General features: G+C 46.4%; 1 pseudogene; it reads right to left on the bottom strand.

Moving 5' to 3' along the window:
- Window positions 1-268: 268 nt before the first annotated feature.
- The window catches only part of LOC124461411, a 9,141-nt pseudogene continuing 466 nt past the window's right edge, over window positions 269-8,943 (bottom strand).

The raw sequence follows: 8,943 nt of genomic DNA, 5'->3' as shown, positions 1-8,943 counted from the left end.
TCACTAAATAAATGACGATTCATTTGGCTACATTATGACGAACACAGTTTGAAACGCCGTATTCGTTCTTTTAACTTATATATATATATAACTTTTTTTTTCACCCATTTAAACATGAAGAGTAGGAATCTCTTAAAGTACATTCATTGCGTCACTAAAGAAATGACGATACATTTGGCTACCTAAAAAAAAAAGAGGATAGAAATGGACTTATTATTATATGAAATACTCTTCCATATAATAATAGTACATCAGCAATTTAAAAAAATCGAATCATCAAGCAAAGGATAAGCTTCAGTGGATCGCAGTATGGCAGCTGCTCAACCACTTACAACACCTTGCCTGTTACAAAAGTCGTTTACAATTGATTCTAGGCTTTGTCATTGTATTAAATAATGTTTTAATAAGTAACTAGCGCGGCATCAGGTGATCGAAGATCCTCCCAATTTACTATGTTACAAATAACATTGGCATCACATCCATTGTCGTTTATAAAATAAACTTTTAATGGTTTAGAAGCCATACAATGCAAATTGCCCCTTATTTATCATTGCAGTCCAGCACGGATACGACCTTAGAGGCGTTCAGGCATAATCCAACGGACGTAGCGTCATACCACTGTTCGCTCGAACAAGTATTGTGCCATTGGTCCGTACCTGCGGTTCCTCTCGTACTACGCAGGAATGCTGTCGCAACAACGTTTTGTCATTAGTAGGGTAAAACTAACCTGTCTCACGACGGTCTAAACCCAGCTCACGTTCCCTTGCATGGGTGAACAATCCAACGCTTGGTGAATTTTGCTTCACAATGATAGGAAGAGCCGACATCGAAGGATCAAAAAGCGACGTCGCTATGAACGCTTGGCCGCCACAAGCCAGTTATCCCTATGGTAACTTTTCTGACACCTCTTGTTAAAAACTCTTTAAACCAAAAGGATCGATAGGCCGAGCTTTTGCTGTCCCTGTGTGTACTGAACACCGAGATCAAGTCAGCATTTGCCCTTTTGCTCTATGTGTGGTTTCTGTCCGCACTGAGCTGGCCTTGGGACACCTCCGTTATTATTTGAGAGATGTACCGCCCCAGTCAAACTCCCTACCTGGCAATGTCCTTGAATTGGATCATACCTGAGTAATTGGAGTTATACCAAATATTTCAAATTAAAAATACATAAATGCACTCTCTCATTAAAGAATTTGTTTGCGATTATATAACAAACTCGTGATACTTTGATCAAGAAGCTTGCATCAAAACCCAATACCATAAGATATAATAAATATATCCGTATAATGGCTAGGAAATGATACACGTTCCATTTAATCAAGTAAGTAAGGAAACAATAAGAGTAGTGGTATTTCATTGGCGATATCAAACACAAGGAATAATATCTCCCACTTATTCTACACCTCTTATGTCTCCTTACACTGCCAGATTAGAGTCAAGCTCAAAAGGGTCTTCTTTCCCCGCTAATTATTCCAAGCCCGTTCCCTTGGCTGTGGTTTCGCTAGATAGTAGATAGGGACATGAAGTCGAGTTTATTTAACGTGACGTGTACCCATTAATAGGGTTTACAACCACGGTACTCTAATATGCCACACTTGTGACATATAGTACAGCGGGTCAAAACAATGCGTCAACCAACGCCCTTCGGAGATACTGCTATTGCAGCATCTCGTCAGTGCCTATTGAATGCCATGCTGTCGGACATGACACTCCCCCTGGGTAAGGAGCGAGGCCCATCTAAAACCTCTGCTGGTCTATGGGTACAGCACCCGGTTGTGTAACGCAACTCCACGTTGAGTCCAATGACTCTCCCCGCATTTGGGTATCAAACCACAGCCACTACGATCTCCCACAAGGGGGCCAACCACTAATTGGGCTAGCCTTGGGCCACTAGCCCATCCCGTAGTACCGAATCACAGCTTCGGTCGGCTGTTCGCAGTCGAAACTACTAGCCATATGTGTCCTCGACAACACGGAATGGATCGTCCTCGACTCCCCCAACTAGGGTTCGTCTACCAGATTTGCAGCTTTGGCGGGCTGTTCGCAGTCAGAGACTACTAGCCATTTTAGTTCAACACGAACATGGAATGGATCATCCCCGACTCGCCCCTCATGGGGTTTGTCTACCAGATTTGCAGCTTTGGCGGGCTGTTCGCAGTCGAAACTACTAGCCATTTCTGTTCAGCACGAACAGGGAATGGATCATCCCCGACTCGCCCCTCATGGGGTTCGTCTACCAGATTTGCAGCTTTGGCGGGCTGTTCGCAGTCGAAACTACTAGCCATTTTAGTTCAACACGAACATGGAATGGATCATCCTCAACTCCCCCCTCATGGGGTTCGTCTACCAGATTGCAGCTTTGGCGGGCTGTTCGCAGTCAGAGACTACTAGCCATTTTTGTTCAACACGAACAGGGAATGGATCATCCTCAACTCCCCCTCATGGGGTTCGTCTACCAGATTTGCAGCTTTGGCGGGCTGTTCGCAGTCGAAACTACTAGCCATTTTTGTTCACCTGAACAAGGAATGGATCATCCCCGAGTCACCCCGATGGGGTTCATCTGCCAGATTAAAGCGCTCTGGTACGGCTTTGCAGTGTGTGTGAGCTACTGCTACCAGTTTTGGCCCGTCCGACCCGGCACTGGTTGATCCTGTGTCATTCGTCGCCGCCTTTTAAATGCCGCTCGCGCAAACAATTCCAACATCTGGAGCTGCTCCGGTGTGTCCAGGACCCGGGAAAAGTCCCAACGGGTATCCTCCCTTCTAACACCAAGTCCATCGAGGTCTCGCAAATCTGTGTAGAGTGGGCAAGCCACTAGCACGTGCTGCCAGTCTTCGCAAAGCGCACCACATTGACATGTGGGCGTCCTACTCAGACTTCTCTCATACAGGAATGCATTCAGCGATCCATGGCCAGTCAGCAAGAATCCAGCGTGAAGTCCAAAACCAAAGTCCTTCCGGCTGAAGACGAAGCATGCGTCCGGGATAAACTCATGAGTCGGTCGACCGTGCTCATCGTCATCCCACCTGCGTTGCCACTCGCAGCACATACGTTCATCCAGCATCGCCTTCATCTGCTTCCGATCCAGATTTGCCACATCCAGACCGAACAGCCAATCGCCTTCCTCCAACGGGTGGGAATGCTTCACCTTGTACCTAATCGCCAGTTGCCTGGCAACCAAGTCCAAGGGGGGGGCTCCAGCAAGCACCTGCAGTGCCACAGTGGACACTGTACGGCATACCGGCAGGCATCCCAAGAGCATGACTCTCTGGCAAGAGCAGAGGTGCCTCCTGGCGACCATCGTACTCTTAACCGCGGAATACCACACTGAGGCACCAAATAGCGCACAAGGCACCATGAGTCCAGCATACACAGTGCGTCTGGATCGGGGACTGAGACCCCAGTCAACCCTCAGAACGCGACTGAGTGCACCACTGACTCCAGCCAACTTACCGCGTAATCCTGCGATGTGCGGCTGAAAACTAAGCCGCTCGCCGACTGTGATGCCCAGGTATCGGTATTGAGTTACATACCGTAGGCCTGCTCCTGCAAACTCTACAAAGGGTGACCTAGAAGCGGCCAATCTCCCTTTAAGTAACATCATTGCCGTCTTGCTGGTCGAAATCGAAACTCCGACTTCAGCTCCCCAGGCTCCCACGACGGACATCAGCTCCTTTCCACGACGTTCCAGCTCGGCTCTCGACCTTCCCTCGACGAGGACCAGCAGATCGTCTGCATACGCACTGAATACACACAGGGGCTCCAAACGTTGGAGCAGCACATCCATCATAGTGTTCCAAATAAATGGTCCACTGATGGATCCCTGCGGACATCCTCGAGTGACCTCCACGTCAACCTCTCCGAATCTGCTGGTCATCCTCGCTTTTCTGCCACTGAAGAAGCTTCTCCATAAGCTGGCTTCCTGGCATCCCGCGTCGATCAAGCGGCGCATCACAGCGCTCCACTCAACGTTGTCGAAGGCACCCTTGAAATCCACGAAAAGACCCAACACGTATACCGCCTGGCTGGCGGCAACGCTGGCCTTTACGTGGTGCCAGGCATCCTCAACACAGCGTCCAGGTCGAAAGCCGAATTGCCATCTATTTACTTACGGACCGCCGTCCGCAGATGAGTTGCAAGAAACTGCGCAGATTCGTTCCCTCTGCGCCTAGCATCCTGGAGCCTCCGCCTAAGTCTCCTGACTTCATGACGTTTTGTACTCAGCTCAGTGGACCACCACTTCACCTTTCCAGCGGCTCGCGACGTTCTGCGACCTAGCACCCTGTCGCACGTAGACTGTACGGCAAGGCGTAGCGCAGACACCGAGGAGTCCAACGGCGACATCCTGATGTGCTCCAACGGAAGGTGCTCCCGAATTTCCTCTACCAGTTCAGAGTCGAACAACCGCCAGTTAGCATTCCTGAGCTTCCAGGACGGCACAGGAGCATATGTGCTCTCAACTGTGTCTGGGGAAGGCGTCACTACAACAGTGATAATGTTGTGGTCGCTCATCTCCCACTCGTCCACACTCCAGTCATACGCGGCCCACGCAGACGCTGCTTCGCTAACGATTGTTACGTCAATATCGCTCTGTCCACGGCGATTATCGAACGTGTACACCTCGCTGAATCTGTTGACGACTCCGGCTCGGCTTGCGAGAATCCAATCCTCTAGCTGCTCACCCCGTCTGTAGTTCGGCTGGCCACGATAGCTATCGTAGCGTTTACAGAACCACATCGGGGATACAGCGTTCGCATCTAGGCAGAGGATGACCGGAGTACTGCTCGCCAGTAGCAGTATGGCATCCATGTACTGGAAAGCGCCCATCAACTCAGCATGTGCATGGCAGTAAAGTGAGGTCAGGTAAATAGAGCCAAATTTACCCGTGACCCTCACGCATACTCCAGCCTCGGTGATTAGCGACTCGACCGGTAGGCAGATGGCATCTGGATCGTCGATGATGACGGCAGAGTTCCTTCGGTGTCCCTCGAAGATTCGACTACCGAAAATTTTCATCCCGGCTGGGAATCCAATTATTCGGCCATCCAAGTCTGTGTGGGGCTCCTGCAGCAACGCAAAGGAGTGGCCGAAATCACGCATACGCACACCGATATCGATGCACGCAACGCGACCCCGACCACAATTGGCTTGGATGAAGCTAAACATGGTTAATGATTAGCAGCAAACCTTGCCTCCTTCGCAGCGAACATTGGACAGTCCAACGAGAGCATTAAATGCCCCGATGGCCTTCCATTAAAGCGACAATTCCGGCAGTCCACCGGATTTTCGCACTTCCAGATCTTGTGGCCCTTCTGACCACATCGGAAGCATGTCGCCTCTGTTGCACCACACTGGGCCACCTTATGGTCGTAGCCTGCGCATCTGTGGCATACGTGGGTCCTTACGATCCAGCGGAACCTGTAGCTGAACCACTGAATGTAGAACCTCTCACGGCCTTCCAGCAAGGACGCAATCGAGTCGTCTACCTCGATGGAGACGTTCACTCTCTTGCCTTCTTGCGCGACCCATGGCTTTGACACCATGTGCACTGCCTTTTTAAAGGACTCTACCGTCATCTCTTTGAAGTTGTTTTCGTAGAGCTGCTGCATGAAGACCTCCGGGGTGAGCTTGGTGTCAACCTCCATCACCTTCATCGCTGTGGGCGCTTTCAACAACGCTGGAAGCGCTCATCACGCTGATGGTGCTTCCACTGCGTTTCATGGATCCGTCCATGACAACGTCTCTACACGAATAGTTCGTGTCACGAAAAAATTCGAAAAAATTTTTTCGTGTCACGCACGAACTATCGGCTCACGCACGAACAATCGGCTCACGCACGAGTCCGATCACGCACGCCGAAAACCGCACTTGGCCCTTTTAGCGAGGGCGCACTGTACTAGCACTCTTCTCGAGTGTCCACTGTACTTGAGCACGTGCTCACACACACACTCGCACTGTCACTCACACGCACAGTCTCAACTGGTAAACAAGTTACCGTTGCTTGGCACACTAATCCACTTGTTTACGACAAGTGAGCACTTCACCGTTTCAATCGGTGTCTCTGTTTTGCACTTATGCAATCTGTTTTGCGTTCAAGATTCGTAAATCAAACGACCGCGACACAACCGCACGCAACGACAGTCCAAACAAGACTGAGTAGATAGGGACAGTAGGAATCTCGTTAATCCATTCATGCGCGTCACTAATTAGATGACGAGGCATTTGGCTATTTTTTTTTTTTTTTTTTTTTTTTTTTGATCGCAGAGGGAGGAAATCTTCGAAAGATACGGTCACCTTACTACGGGTGAATTGCCGCATGCACGATTCACTGCATCATCAGAACTATAAAGTTCCACAGCGCCTACGTACTAAAACCTCCTCTTTTTAGCCATACGATGTTTATGCCTTCTTTTAGATGTCATGCTGAGGCAGCAAGCGCCTTTGGTTAATTTGTTTGTAACCCCAAGATTAGAATGTGTCAAATCATATATCATTTATGTTGGATTTTGCTCCAATTTAAAAGTGTACTCAAATTTTCAGTTCTGCTTGGTTCGCTGGGGTCGTAGGCGGACGTAATCCTAGACCATATTCCAACGTTTTCTAATATTCGTCAGGATTAGACCTTCAGAATACCGCCGCTCGAATCTGTTACTAACTAGACAATGGCCTAGATAGCATCCAGAGGACACCACGAGGAGGTTTCGAGTCGACTTGACCTGGATCCGGACTTACGAAGTATAGCATTTCTGCGTTGACCTTCTGCGTTCACCAGGACCATGTCCTCTAAGAGAGTCATAGTTACTCCCGCCGTTGACCCGCGCTTACTTGAATTTCTTCACTTTGACATTCAGAGCACTGGGCAGAAATCACATTGTGTCAACACCCGCTAGGGCCATCACAATGCTTTGTTTTAATTAGACAGTCGGATTCCCCAAGTCCGTGCCAGTTCTGAATTGATTGTTAATTGATAATCGTTATAATTTAAAAGAACTAATTAAAAATTAGTATTCTTAAAAATTTTAGCAAGAAAGTTCCACAATTGGCTACGTAACTAACTATCCGGGGAACAAATAACTATCATAAATGATAGAAACTCTATTTACCCAGAACGAGCACATAAACCATGTTATTGTTTCCCAATCAAGCCCGACTATCTCAATCTTCAGAGCCAATCCTTATCCCGAAGTTACGGATCTAATTTGCCGACTTCCCTTACCTACATTATTCTATCGACTAGAGACTCTTCACCTTGGAGACCAGCTGCGGATATTGGTACGGCCTGTTGAGAAGTTTGCGTATCCCCACCATAAATTTTCAAGGTCCGAGGAGAAAATATCGACACAACAGTATATGTCATGCTCTTCTAGCCCATCTACCATATCTCTCTGCGAAAGACTTCCATGGTAGTACGGCTATAAAACAGAAAAGAAAACTCTTCCGATACCTCTCGACGGCTTCTTTATGGTCGTTCCTGTTGCCAGGATGAGCACGAGGCCCATATTTAATAACAAACGGATACTCAACAGGTTACGGAATTGGAACCGTATTCCCTTTCGTTCAAAATTATTCAAGTGTTTTATTATTTATTATTTCATTTGACATTTTTAAAACTTGAAAATTTTCGGCTTTCGCCTTGAACTTAGGACCGACTAACTCGTGATCAACCACTGTTCACACGAAACCCTTCTCCACTTCAGTCCTCCAAGGTCTCATTCGATTATTTGCTACTACCACCAAGATCTGTACCAATGGCGGCTCCATGCAGGCTTACGCCAAACACTTCTAAGCACACCATTGTACCTTCCTACTCACTAAAGTTTCAAAATTTATATTATAAATAATATAAATCATCTACTTTAGCGGTAATGTATAGGTATACAACTTAAGCGCCATCCATTTTAAGGGCTAGTTGCTTCGGCAGGTGAGTTGTTACACACTCCTTAGCGGATTTCGACTTCCATGATCACCGTCCTGCTGTTTTAAGCAACCAACGCCTTTCATGGTTTCTGTATGAGTTGTTAATTTGGGCACCGTAACATTACGTTTGGTTCATCCCACAGCGCCAGTTCTGCTTACCAAAAGTGGCCCACTGGGCACAATATATCATAACCTTAAACTTCATATCAAGAAAGTTAAGGTTCTTACCCATTTAAAGTTTGAGAATAGGTTAAGATCGTTTCGACCCTAAGGCCTCTAATCATTCGCTTTACCAGATAAGATTATTTTATATAACATTTAAATGCACCAGCTATCCTGAGGGAAACTTCGGAAGGAACCAGCTACTAGATGGTTCGATTGGTCTTTCGCCCCTATACTCAATTCTGACAATCGATTTGCACGTCAGAACTGTTTCGGTCTTCCATCAGGGTTTCCCCTGACTTCAACCTGATCAAGTATAGTTCACCATCTTTCGGGTCACAGCATATATGCTCAAGGTACGTTCCAGTTAGAGGTATAAATAATATAAATATCATTATACATAACTATATAGAACGCCCCGGGATTGTGTTAATTATCTATAAATAGTTAAAAAACTAATCCCATTATTAGTCAAGTTAATTATGCTATTAGGTTTATATCCCAATAACTTGCACATATGTTAGACTCCTTGGTCCGTGTTTCAAGACGGGTCCCGAAGGTATCCTGAATCTTTCGCATTGTTAATCATACAAGTGCATATAATAAACACAGAAAATCAATGATAATCATGCTATTATATAATTCCGAAAAATTAACGCACTGTATTCATATAAATCTATCAACACTTTATCAAATTAATGACATTTATTCTATGTTAAAATGCAAGCAAAATAATTTAAATAAACTATAAGTCATATTTTATGATAAATTTGGTTTATGTTAATAGATTACAATGTCCTTATATGGAAAAAATGCACACTATTATTATAATATTATTAAAATATTAAAACTCTAATGATGAAT

The sequence above is a fragment of the Drosophila willistoni genome, unplaced genomic scaffold (assembly GCF_018902025.1).
Source record: "Drosophila willistoni isolate 14030-0811.24 unplaced genomic scaffold, UCI_dwil_1.1 Seg43.1, whole genome shotgun sequence".
NCBI lineage: Eukaryota > Metazoa > Arthropoda > Insecta > Diptera > Drosophilidae > Drosophila > Drosophila willistoni.
This window is presented reverse-complemented; position numbering and strand designations above follow the sequence as displayed.